Raw genomic sequence first — 14,232 nt, forward strand, 5'->3', positions numbered from 1 at the left:
GAGGGTATGGCATGAAGGAAGGTACAGAGGCAAGAGGTGTATGGAAGAGGGTAGGGAGGGGGCATAGTGGATATAGAGCCAGGGCTTAGAGGTCTATGTTGAACTATATGCAGTTTGGTGTTGCTTTTAAACTAGTGGATGTTTTATAAATTTATTTTCATAGTTAATAGACTATGTTTTAGAGCAGTTTTAGGTTTATAGGAAAATTGAGCAGAAATAGTCCCCATATACTCTCTCTCCCCCAACCCTTTGCAACCACTTATCTTTTTACTGTCTCCACAGTTTTGCCTTTTCCAGAATGTCACACAGTTGGAATCATGCAGTATGTAGCCTTCACAGACTGGCCTCTTTTACTTAGCAATATGCATTTAAAGTTCCTCCATGTCTTTGTGTGGTTTGATAGCTTATTTCTTTTGACTGCTGAATAATATTCCATTGTACGATGGACCAGTTTGTTTATCCATTCACCTATTTTTTTCTTTTTATTAAATTTATATATTTATTTTTGGCTGTGTTGGGTCTTCGTTTCTGTGCGAGGGCTTTCTCCAGTCGTGGCGAGCGTGGGCCACTCTTCATCGCGGTGCGCGGGCCTCTCACTGTCGCGGCCCCCCCGTTGCGGAGCACAGGCTCCAGACGCGCACGCTCAGTAGCTGTGGCTCATGGGCCTAGTTGCTCCACGACATGTGGGATCCTCCCAGACCAGGGCTCGAACCCGTGTCCCCTGCATTGGCAGGCAGATTCTCAACCACTGCGCCACCGGGGAAGCCCCTATCCATTCACCTATTGAATGATATTTTAATTGCTTCCCATTTTTGGCAATCATGAATAAAGCTGCTATAAACATTCATATGCAGGTTTTTGTTTGAATATAAGTTTTCAACAAATTTGGGCAAACCTAGGAGTATGATTACTGGATTGTATGGTTAGACTATTTTTAGCTTTGTAAGAAACTGCCAAACTTTCTTTCAATGTGCCTATACTATTTTGCATTCCCACCCACAATGAATGAGAGTTCCTGTTGCCCTGCATCCTTGCCAGCAATTAGTGTTGTCAGTATTTTGGATTTTAGCGATTCTAGTAGGTGTGTAGTGCTAGCTCATGCTTAATTTGCATTTCCCTAATGACATATGATGTTGAGCATCATATGCTTATTTTTAATCTATATATCTTCTTTGGTGAGGTGTCTGTTTCAATCTTTTGCCCATTTCTTAATTGGATTATTCGTTTTCTGATTGTTGAGTTTTAAGTCTTCTTTTTATATACTGGATACCAGTCCTTTACCAGATATGTGTTTTGCAAATAATCTCTCCCAGTCTGTGACTTGTGTTTTCATTAACTTAACAGTATCTTTCTCAGAGCAGAAGTGTTTAATTTTAATGAAGTCCAGGTTTAACAATTTTTTTCTTTCATGGATTGTGCTTTGGGAGCTCTACCTGAAAATCTACTGCCAAACCCAAGGTCAGGTGGATTTTTTTCATATGTTATTTTCTAGGAGGTTTTTTGTTTTGTTTTGTTTTGTTTCAGAATAAGGAACTTTGGCTTTTTAATTCCTTTTGAGAGTTTCTGTAGTTGACTACTTTTTTCCTGCTATGCCATTCACTTTGAATCTGTATTACCTCAATTCCTCAGAGATAAAAAGGACAGGGAGTCCTCATTTAGAAAACATTTCCTAACTTTTCTTTTTTTTTTTTTTGCGGTACTCGGGCCTCTCACTGTTGTAGCCTCTCCCATTGTGGAGCAAAGGCCTCGGACACACAGGCTCAGTAGTCATGGCTCACGGGCCTAGCCGCTCCGCGGCATGTGGGATCTTCCCGGACCGGGGCACGAACCCGTGTCCCCTGCATCGGCAGGCGGACTCTCAACCACTGCAGCACCAGGGAAGCCCCATTTCCTAATTTTACATTTTAAAAGTTAATATTTAAAAAGAAAAACCTTCTTCAACCCCAACCCCTAAGCCCATCATGAGTAATCTGGTTTAATACAAGTTAAGTCTATAAATAAACGTGTTCTTTTTCCTCAAAAATCACTTAAACAACTATACAAGAATTACTGTTTTAATAAAATTAGAAATGAAAAAGGACAAGTTAAAACAGACACCGCAGAAATACAAAGCACTCTAAGACACTACTACAAGCAACTCTATGCTGATAAAATGGACAACCTGGAAGAAATGGACAAATTCTTAGAAAGGTATAACCTTCCAAGACTGAATCAGGAAGAAATAGAAAATATGAACAGACCAATCACAAGTAATGAAATTGAAACTGTGATTAAAAATCTTCAAACAAGGTCTTCCCTGGTGGCGTAGTGGTTGAGTGTCCGCCTGCCGATGCTGGGGACACAGGTTCGTGCCCCGCTCTGGGAGGATCCTGCATGCCGTGGAGCAGCTGGGCCCGTGAGCCATGGCTGCTGAGCCTGCGCATCCAGAGCCTGTGCTCCACATCGGGAGAGGCCACAACAGTGAGAGGCCCATGTACCGCAAAAAAAAAAAAAAAAAAAAAAAATCTTCCAACAAACAAAAGTCTAGGACCAGAGGCTTCACAGGTGAATTCTATCAAACATTTAGAGAAGAGATGCAATCTTTGGGACTTCCCTGGTGGCGCAGTGGTTAAGAATCTGCCTGCTAAAGAAGGGGACACGGGTTCGAGCCCTGGTTCAGGAAGATCCCACATGCCGTGGAGCAACTAAGCCCGTGCACCACAACAACTACTGAGCCCGCACTCTACAGCACACAAGCCACAACTACTGAGCCCGTGTGCCACAACTACTGAAGCCCACGTGCCTAGAGCCTGTGCTCCACAACAAGAGAAGCCACCCCAATGAGAAGCCCGCACTCTACAGTGAAGAGCAGCTCCCGCTTGCCTCAACTAGAGAAAGCCCGCAAGCAGAAATGAAGATCCAACGCAGGTAAAAATAAATAAATAAAAATAAATAAATCTATTAAGAAAAAAAAACATTTAGAGAAGAGCTAACACCCATCCTTCTCAAACTCTTCCAAAAATTTGCAGAGGAAGGAAAACTCCCAAACTCATTCTGTGAGACCACCATCACGCTGATACCAAAAGCAGACAAAGATACTACAAAAAAAGAAAATTACAGACCAATATCACTGATGAATATAGATGCAAAAATCCTCAACAAAATACTAGCAAACAGAAACCAACAACACATTAAAAGGATCATACACCATGATCAAGTGGGATTTATCTCAGAGATGCAAGGATTCTTCAATATATGCAAATCAATCAGTGTGATACACCATATTAACAAACTGAAGGAGAAAAACCATATGATCATCTCAATAGATGCAGAAAAAGCTTTTGACAAAATTCAACACCCATTTACGATAAAAACTCTCCAGAAAGTGGGCATAGAGGGAACCTACCTCAACATAATAAAAGCCATATATGACAAACCCACAGCAAACATCATCCTCAATGGTGAAAAACTGAAAGCATTTCCTCTAAGATCAGGAACAAGACAAGGACATCAACTCTCACCACTATTATTCAACATAGTTTTGGAAGTCCTATCCACGGCAATCAGAGAAGAGAAAGAAAGGAAAGGAATACAAACTGGAAAAGAAGAAGTAAAACTGTCACTGTTTGCAGATGACATGATACTATACATAGAGAATCCTAAAGATGCCACCAGAAAACTACTAGAGGTAATCAATGAATTTGATAAAGTTGCAGGATACAAAATTAATGCACAGAAATCTCTTGCATTCCTATACACTAATGATGAAAAATGTGAAAGAGAAATTAAGGAAACCCTCCCATTTACCATTGCAATAAAAAAAATAAAATACCTAGGAATAAACCTACCTAAGGAGACAAAAGACCTGTATGCAGAAAACTATAACACACTGATGAAAGAAATTAAAGATGATACAAACAGATGGAGAGATATACCATGTTCCTCTACTGGAAGAATAAATATTGTGAAAATGACTATACTACCCAGAGCAATCTACAGATTCAATGCAATCCCTATCAAATTACCAATGGCAGTTTTTACAGAACTAGAACAAAAAATCTTAAAATCTGTATGGAGAAACAGAAGACCCCAAATAGCCAAAGCAGTCTTGAGGGAAAATAACGGAGCTGGAGGAATCAGACTCCCTGGCTTCAGACCATACTACAAAACTACAGCAAACAAGACAATATGGTACTGGCACAAAAACAGAAATATAGATCAATGGAACAAGATAGAAAGCCCAGAGATAAACCCACGCAACTGTGGTCAACTAATCTATGACAAAGGAGGCAAGGATATACAATGGAGAAAAGACAGTCTCTTCAATAAGTGGTGCTGGGAAAACTGGACAGCTACATGTAAAAGAATGAAATTAGAACACTCCCTAACATCATACACAAAAATAAACTCAAAATGGATTAGAGACTTAAATGTAAGTCCGGGCACTATAAAACTCTTAGAGGAAAACATAGGAAGAACACTCTTTGACATAAATCACAGCAAGATATTTTTTGATCCACCTCCTAGAGTAATGGAAGTAAAAACAAAAATAAACAAATGGGAGCTAATGAAACTTAAAAGCTTTTGCACAGCAAAGGAAACCATAAACAAGATGAAAAGACAGCTCTCAGAATGGGAGAAAATATTTGCAAATGAATCATTGGATAAAGGATTTAATCTCCAGGATATATAATCAGCTCCTGCAGCTCAATATTAAAAAAAACAAACAACCCAATCCAAAAATGGGCAGAAGACCTAAATAGACATTTCTCCAAAGAAGACATACAGATGGCCAAGAAGCACATGAAAAGCTGCTCAACATCACTAATTATTAGAGAAATGCAAATCAAAACTACAGTGAGGTATCACCTCACAGCAGTTAGAATGGGCATCATCAGAAAATCTACAAAGAACAAATGCTGCAGAGGGTGTGGAGAAAAGGGAGCCCTCTTGCACTGTTGGTCGGAATGTAAATTGATACAGCCACTATGGAGAACAGTATGGAGGTTCCTTAAAAAACTAATAATAGAACTGTCATACGCCCCAGCAATCCCACTACTGGGCATATACCCAGAGAAAACCATAATTCAAAAAGGCACATGCACCCCAATGATCATTGCAGCACTGTTTACAATAGCCAGGTCGTGGAAGCAACCTAAATGCCCATCGACAGATGAATGGATAAAGAAGATGTGGTACACATATACAATGGAATATTACTCAGCCATACAAAGGAACGAAATTGGGTCATTTGTAGAGATGTGGATGCATCTAGAGACTCTCATACAGAGTGAAGTAAGTCAGAAAAACAAATATCGTATATTAACGCATATATGTGGAACCTAGAAAATGGTACAGATGAACCGGTTTCCAGAGCAGAAATTGAGACACAGTAGTAGAGAAAAAACATATGGACACCAAGGGGGGAAAGCAGCATGGGGTGAGGGTGGCAGTTGATGAATTGGGAGTTTGGGTTTGACGTGTATACACTGAGGAGTATAAAATGGATGACTAATAAGAACCTGCTGTATAAAAAAATAAATTTAAAAAGTAATAAAATTTCATTTCAACTGTTAAAAAGAAAGATAATTATTGTTTTAAGAATTTACCTAGAGAAATTAAAGTACCATTCATTTTCCCCCTGTAACAGATGGTGCTCAAGGATTCACGTATCAAGGCCATTTGCTTATCTCATCACACTTTAGTTGTTCTGTTAGCAGGCAGGCTTTGAATGTGCTTAATCATTCTTTTCTCCTCCTTGATAATGTCTGTACTCTGACTTCAGCTCTCATGTGTTTTTGTGGAGCCCTTTTACATTTTGAATACCAATTTCTTTTAAGATTTCCTTCAGGTACGACACAGGCTGTTTTGTGATGTCCACCAAGTCCTTAAGATTATAATATTGATGTTTCTCAAAAGCTGAAAACAGCATGTCTAAAATGTGTTATCAGCTCGAGCTCGTTTTCCATCTTCTTTCTTTTTCCTTTCATATTCAATATTGTACTGATGATTAACAACAGGTTTGTAATTGGTTGTCACAGCTTTGTTCAGTTGCTGTAATAGCCTTACAGGTTTGGAAGATTCTTCTATTTGTAATCTCTTTAATCTCATGTACTTTTCACTGGCAGTGGGTCAACATTCAACTCTTTGTACCACTATTCCTTCCAGTGAAAGCTTATCCGATGAGCTCTTATTAGACACTGTTAATGCCTGTCCCCCAACACTTTGCAAGACAAATATATGTACTCTAGGAGCACTGCCTGAAGCTGATTTTCCGCCAATATCATGAATATTTGCAAGAGCCTCATTCAAAGTAAATGACATCTCCATCCTTCCTTGATTTTTGGCAATCCACAGTTTCCCAACTTCACCTCTTCCAGGACCTTTAGCCCATTGCTGTGACAAATATTTAGGAACCTTCACCAGCCACACTCTGGTGTTCTGTTTGGCGCCGGTCAGGCTGAGTTCCCCTCTTTCCTCCATGGGTCTGTCACCAACGGAGGTGTGCAGGCCACAGCAGCGGCCCCAGGAGCTGGGGGGCTACGGGGCAAGGGACCAGAGCACAGGGCAAGCCCTGGCCGGGGGCTGATTGTGAAGAGCCAGGGTCCACCTGCCCAGATGCTGGGAGCCCGGGGGCCTTCTAGGAATTTTAGAGTTTTCTGTTTTACATTGAGTTCTGTGATCCATTTTGAGTTTATTTTTGTGGAAGTTATAAGGACAGTGTCTAGATTCTTTTTTGCATGGGCATGTCCACTTGTTCCAACACCATTTGTCAAAAAAACTATTCCTTCTCCATTAGATTGCCTTTGCTCCTTTGTCAAAAATCAGTTGACTATATTTGTTTGGGTCTATTTCTGGGCTCCCTATTCTGGTCCATTAATCTATATGTCTATTATTCCACCAATACCACACTATCTTGGTTACCATAGCTTTATGCTAAATTTTGAATCAGGTAGTTTTAGCCCTCCAACTTTATTCTTATTCTTCAATATTGTGTTGAATATTTTGAGTCTTTTTCCTTTCCATATAAAATATAGAATCAGAGGTTTTTGTATCCACAAAATAACTTGCTGGGAGTTTTACTTGGGGTTACATTGAGTCTATAGATCAAGTTAAAAAGAAATAACATTTAACAATACTGAGTCTTCCTATCCATGAACACAGAATATCATTCCATTTATTTAGGCTTTTATTTCTTTCATCAGAGTTTTCCTCATATAGATCTTGTACATATTCTGTTTGATTTATGCATAAATATTTCTCCATTTTTTGGTGCTAAAGTGTTTTTTTTTAATTTCAAATTCCAGTCGTTCGTTGTTAGTATAGGAAAATAATTGACTTTTGTATATTGGGCTTGTATCTCACAGCCTTATTATATTTGCTTATTAGTTCCAGGAGCTTTTTGGTCAATGCTCTGGTATTTTTCACATAGAAAATCATGTCATCTGCAAACAAAGACAAGTTTTATTTATTTCTTCCCAATCTGTATGCCTTTTCTTTTCTTGTCTTACCTTATTGCCTTAGCTAGGAGCTCCAGTGTGATGTTGAATTAGAGTGGTGAGAGAGGACATCCTTGCCTTGTTCTCAGTCTTAGGGCAAAGTCATCTAGTTTCTCAGCATAAGTATGATATTAACTATAGATATTTTTGTTGATTTTTTATCAAGTTGATGAATTTCCCCTCTATTCCTAATTTGATGAGAGCTATTATCATGAATGGATCTTGGATTCTGTCAAATGATTTTTCTGCATCTATTGATACAATCATATGATTTTTCTTCTTAAGCCTGTTGCTCTATGATGGATTAAGTTAATTTATTTTTGAATATTGAATCAGCCTTGTGCACCAGGAATAAATTCCACTTGGTCGTGGTGTATAATTCTTTTAACGTTGTTGAATTTGACTTGCTAATATTTTGTTGAGGGTTTTTGCAACTATTTTCAATGAGATGTTGGTCTGTAGTTTTCCTTTCTTATAATGTCTTTGGCTTTGGCATTAGGGTACTGCTAGTTTCATGGAATGAGTGAGGAATTGTTCCATCTGCTTCTGTTTTCTGCAAGAGGTTGTAGAGAATTGGTATAATTTCTTCCCTAAATGTTTGGTAAAATTCACCAGTGAAACCATCTGGGCCTGGTACTTTCTATTTTAGAAGGTTATTAACTGTTGATTCAATTTCTTTATAGGCCTATTCAGATTATATAGTCAATTTCTTTAATATATAAACAAGTTATCCTTTACATATTATATATACAGATTATATATTTCTTCTTATATGAGTTTTGATAGATTGTATGTTTCACATAATTAGCCAATTTCATCTAAGTCATCAAATTTGTGGGCAGATTTGTTTTATTCATAATATTATTTTATTATCCTTTTAATGTACATGAGATCAGTAGTAATGGCCCTTCTTTTATTTCTGATATTAGTAATCTGTGTCTTCTCACTCCCTTTTTTGGTTAGCCTGGGTAAGGGTTTATCAATTTTATTCATCTTTTCAAAGAACCAGCTTTTCATTTCATTGATTTTTTTTCTATTGCTTTCCTGTTTTCAATTTCAATTATATTTGCTCTGATTCTAATTGTTTCTTCTCTTGGGCTTACTATGAATTTAATTTGCTCTTCTTTTTCTAGTTTCCTGAAGTGGAAGCTTAGATTAAATATTTTCCAAAATCATTTAATCTTTTTCCTGTTGTAATATATATGATTTTCCAGCTACTTTCTGTTATTTATTTCTATTTTAATTCCATTGTAATGTGAGTATATAGTTTGTATGATACCTATGCTTTTAAATTTGCTAAGGTATGTTTTATGACACATAATGTTTATCTTAGTGAATGTTCCATGTGAACTTGAGAAGACTGTATATCCTGCTATTGTTGGATGAAGTATTTTATAAATGTCAATTAGATCTAGTTGATTGATGGTGCTATTCAGCTCAATATATCCTTACTGATTTTATGCCTGCTGGATATTTCAATTACTGATTGAGGGATGTTGAAGTCTCTATAATAGTGGGTTCATCAGATTTTGCCTCAATTTTGTGACACTCTGTTGTTAGCCACATACACATTAAAGGATCTTATGTCTTGGAGAATTGACACCTCTATCACTATATAATGCCTCTCTTCCTTCCTGATCATTTTCCTTCCTCTGAAGTCAGCTTTGTCTGAAATTAGCTTGCTTTTGATTAGTGTTAGCATGGTATATCTTTCACCATTCCTTTACTTTTAATCTACCTTTATCTTTATATTTAAAGTGTGTTTCTTACAGATAACATATAGTTGGTTATTGCTTTTTTATCCACTCTGGCAGTTTCTGTCTTTTAATTGGTGTATTTATACCATTCACATTTAAAGTGATTATTGATATAGTTGGATTAATATCTACTATATTTGTAACTGTTTTCTATTCATTGTCCATTTCTTTGTTTCTTTTTCTGTCTTCCACTCTTTCTGCCTTCTCTGGTTTTAATCAAGCATTTTATATGATTCCATTTTCTTTCCTCTCTTATATCAATTATACTTTAAAAAAAATTTAGTGGTTGCCCTAGAGTTTGAAATACACATTTATGACTTATTCAACTTTGCTTTCAAATAACATTATACCACTTCAGAGGTAGTGCAAGTACCTTATAGCAGAGTATTCCCAATTCCTCCCCCATCCCTTATAGCATTGTTGTCATTTGTTTTACTTATCCATAAGCTATAATCACTGAATACATCTTTGCTATTATTATTTTAAGTAAACTATTATCTATTAAATCAATTAAGAATAAGTAAAATAAAAGATTTGATTTTACTTTCATGAATTCCTTCTCTAATGCTCGTCCTTTCTTTATGTAGATCCAAGTTTCTGACCTATATCATTTTCCTTTTCTGAAGAACTTCTTTTTAACATTTCTTATAAGGCAGGTCTCCTGGCAACAAATTCAATCAATTTTTGTTTGTCTGAGAAAGTCTTTATTTCAGCTTCATTTTTGAAGAATAATTTTGCTGGATACAGAATCCTAGCTTGGTGTTTTTTTCTTTTAACACTTTAAATATTTCACTGCACCGTCTTCTTGCTTGAATGTTTTCTGAAGAGAAACCAATGTAATTTTTATCCTTTTACCCCCCTCTAGCTTCTTTAAAGATTGTCTCTTTGTCTTTGATTTTCTGCAGTTTGAATATGATATGCCTAGGGGTCAACTTTTTGGTATTTGTCCTACTTGATATTCTCTGAGCTTCCTGTATCTGAAGTTTGGTGTCTGTCATTACTTTTAGAAAACTCTTATTTGATATTACTTCAGATATTTCCTTTGTTCCTTCCTCTCTTTCTTCTTCTGGTATTCCCATTACGTGTATATAACCTCATTTGTAATTGTACCACAATCTTTGGACATTCTGTTCCATCTTTTTCATTCTTTTTTTTATCTTTGCATTTCATGTATAAAGTTTCTGTTGACATCTTCAAGCTCACTAATTCTTTACCATCAAAGGCATTCTTTTATAGTGCGTTGGGTTTTTTTTGATAGCCAACTTTTTATCTTTTAATTCAATGTATTTAAACTTTAAAAAAGTTCACCCATTTCTCCCACCCCCCAACCCTCACCTCTGGCACCCACCAGTCTGTTCTCTGTATCTATGAGCTTGGTTTGTTTGTTTGTTTATCTATCTACCTTTTTAAATTCTGCATATAAGAGAGATCATACATATGGTATTTGACTTTCTCTGTCTGACTTATTTCACTTAGAATAATGCCCTCAAGGTCCATCTATGTTGTTGAAACTGACAAGATTCCATTCTTTCTTATGGCTGAGTAATATTCCATTGTGTATGTTATACCACATCTTCTTTATCCATTCATCTGTTGATGGACATTTAGGTTGTTTCCACATCTTGGCTATCATCAGTAATGCTCCAATGAACATGGGTGTGTGTATATATATATATATTAGTGTTTTCTTTTTCTTCAGATAAATAGCCAGGAGTGGAATTGCTGGATTAATTGGTAGTTCTATTTTTAATCTCTTGAGGGACCTCCATACTCTTTTCCATGGTGGCTGCACCAATTTATATTCCCATCAACAGTGCACAAATGTTCCCTTTTCTCCACATCCTCGCCAACACCTGTTATTTCTTGTCTTTTTGATAATAGCCATTCTAACAAGTGTGAGGTGGTATTTCATTGTGGTTTTGATTTGCATTTCCCTGATGATAAATGATGTAAAGCATCTTTTCCTGCACTGCTTGGCCATCTGGATGTCTTTGGAAAAAAATGTCTATTCAGATGTCCTGCTCATTTTTAAATTGGGTTGTTTGGGTATTTTGCCATTGAGTTGGATGAGTTCTTCATATATTTTGGATGTTAGCCCTTATCAAATATATGACTTGAAAATATTTTCTCCCATTCAATAGGCTGCCTTTTCATTTTGTTGATGGTTTCCTTTGCTGTGTAGCAGCTTTTTAGTTTGATGTAGTCCCACTTGTTTATTTTTGCTTTTGTTTCATTTTCTTTTGGCGTCAGATTCAAAAAATTGTCACCAAGACTTATGTCAAGTAGCTTACTACCTATGTTTTCTTCTAGGAGTTTTATGGTTTCAGGCTTTCAAGTCTTTAATCCATTTTGAATTAATTTTTGTGTATGATGTAAGATAGCGCTCTGGTTTCATTCTTTTGCATGTGATTGTTCAATTATACCAACACTATTTATTGAAGAGACTATCCTTTTCCCATTCCATATTCTTGGCTCCATTGTCATAAATTAATTGACCACATATGTGTGGTTTTATTTCTAGGCTCTCTATTCTGTTCCATTGAGCTATGTGTCCATTGTTATGCAATACCATACTGTTTTAATTACTATAATTTTGCAATATAGTTTGAAATCAGGGAGTATGATGCCTCCAGCTTTTTTCTTCTTTCTCAACATTGCTTTGGCTATTTGGAGTCTTTTATGGTTCCATACAAATTTTGAGGTTGCTTGTCCTATTTCTGTGGGAAAAATGCCATTGAAATTGTGATAAGGATTGCACTGAATCTTATATTTCTTTGGGCAGTATGGACATTTTAACAATATTAATTCTTCCAATCCATGAGCATGGAATCTCTTTCCATTTATTTGTGTCTTCATTTTCTTTCATTAATGTCTTTTAGTTTTCAATATACAGGTCTTTCACCTCCTTGGGTTTGTTTGTTTATTTTTGTGGTATGCGGCCTTCTCACTGTTGCAGCCTCTCCCCTTGTGGAGCACAGCCTCCAGATGCACAGCTCCAGCGGCCATGGCTCACGGGCCCAACCGCTCTGTGGCACGTGGGATCCTCCTGGGCCGGGGCACGAACCCGCGTCCCCTGCATCGGCAGGCGGACTCTCAACCACTGTGCCAGCAGGGAAGCCCTCCTTGGGTTTTTTTAAATGAAAAAATACTTTATTGCTGAAAAATGCTAACCACCATCTGAGCCTTCTGAGTGAGTCACCACCTCCTTGTTTTAACTTATTTTTAGGTATTTTATTCTTTTTAGTGCAATTTTAAATGGAATTGTTTTCTAAATTTCTCTTTCTGATAGTTCATTATTAGTGTATAGAAACAGAAGTGATTTTTGTGTATTGATTTTTGTATCCCACAACTTTATTAGCTCTAAGAGTTTTTTGATGGAATCTTCAGGGTTTTCTATATATAATATCATATCATGTACAAATAGTGATAGTGCTGCTTCTTCCTTTCCAATTTGGATGCCTTCTATTTATTTATTTATTTAGCCTAATTACTGTGGCTAGGACTTCCAATACTGTGTTGAATAAAAGTAGCAAGAGTGGGCATCCTTGTCTTTTTCCTGATTTAGAGGAAAAGCTTCCAGCTTTTCACCATTGAGTATGAAGTTAGCTGTGGACTTGTCAGCTAACTTGTCAGCTAATATGGCCTTTATTAAGTTGAGGTAACACACTTTTTGAGAGTTTTATCATGAATGGATGTTGAATTTTGTCAAAATTTTTTTCTTCTATTGAGGTGATCATATGGTTTTTATTGCTCATTTTGGTAATGTGGCATATCACATTGACTGACTTGCAAATATTGAATCATCTTTGCATTCCTGGAATAATTCTCACTTGATCATAGTGTATATGATCTTTTTAATGTATTGTTGACTGGTTTCCTATTATTTTGTTGAGGACTTTTGCATCTATGTTCATAAGGAATATTGTCTTGTATTTTTTTTTCTTATGGCATCCTCATGTGACTTGGATATCAGGGTAATGCTTGCCTTGTAAAATGAGTTTGGGAGAGTTCCTTCCTCTTCAAATTTTTGGAAGAGTTTGAGAAGGATAGCTATTAATTCAATTATCTTTGAATGTTTGGTAGAATTCACCAGTTAAGCCTTCTGTTCCTGGACTTTTGTTTGTTGAAAGGTTTTTGATTACTGATTTAATTTCCTTCTAGTAATCGGTCTGTTCAGATTTTCTATTTTATCATTATTCAGTCTTAATACATTGTATGTTTCTAGGAATTCATTCATTTCTTCTAGGTTGTCCAAATTGTTGGCACGTAATTGTAGTCTCTTAAGATCCTTTTGTGTTTCTGAGGTATCAGCTGTAATATCTCCTCTTTCATTTCTGAGTCTGGTTCTGATGCTTGGTTTATCTCTCCAGACTGTATTTCTAGCCTTTTAATATGCCTTGTAATTTTTGGCTGAAAACTAGACATGATATACTGGGTAAAAGTAACTGAGGTAGGTAGGCCAGTAATGTAAGGTTTTATGCTCATCTAAGAGTTAAGCTGTGTTTACTGTTTGCTGTAAATGTGGTGTCAGAGGCTAAAATTGTCTCCATAGTTCTTGTCTTAGTCTCTTCATGTGGTCTTTGGATGTCCCTGGAAACTTCTTAAGTAGGGTCTGAGACTTGCAGTGTTTTTGTTTGTTTGTTTTTGTTTGTTTAACATCTTTAATGGAGTATAATTGCTTTATAATGGTGTGTTAGTTTCTGCTTTATAACAAAGTGAATCAGCTATATATATACATATGTCCCCATATCTCCTGCCTCTTGCGTCTCCCTCCCATCCTCCCTATCCCACCCCTCTAGGTGGTCACAAATCACTGAACTAATCTCCCTGTGCTATGCGGCTGCTTCCCACTAGCTATCTGTTTTACATTTGTTAGTGTATATATGTCCATGCCACTCTCTCACTTCATCCCAACTTACCCTTACCCCTCCCTGTGTCCTCAAGTCCATTCTCTCTACATTTGCGTCTTTATTCCAGTCCTGCCCCTAGGTTCTTCA

General features: G+C 36.8%; 1 protein-coding gene and 1 pseudogene across 9 annotated transcripts in view; one reads left to right on the forward strand and one right to left on the reverse strand.

Moving 5' to 3' along the window:
- Nucleotides 1-14,232, forward strand: part of EDA (ectodysplasin A) — a gene marked incomplete at both ends in the record, with an annotated part of 366,474 nt that overhangs the window by 334,285 nt on the left and 17,957 nt on the right. The window lies entirely within an intron of this gene.
- LOC309978383 (general transcription factor IIF subunit 2-like) lies at nucleotides 5,717-6,462 on the reverse strand (annotated as a pseudogene). The gene is made up of 2 exons: nucleotides 6,335-6,462; nucleotides 5,717-6,100 (listed from the first exon to the last, which is right to left on the reverse strand). The product of its transcript is annotated as a general transcription factor IIF subunit 2-like (transcript).

This window comes from Leucopleurus acutus (assembly GCF_964270905.1).
Source record: "Leucopleurus acutus genome assembly, chromosome: X".
Lineage (NCBI taxonomy): Eukaryota > Metazoa > Chordata > Mammalia > Artiodactyla > Delphinidae > Leucopleurus > Leucopleurus acutus.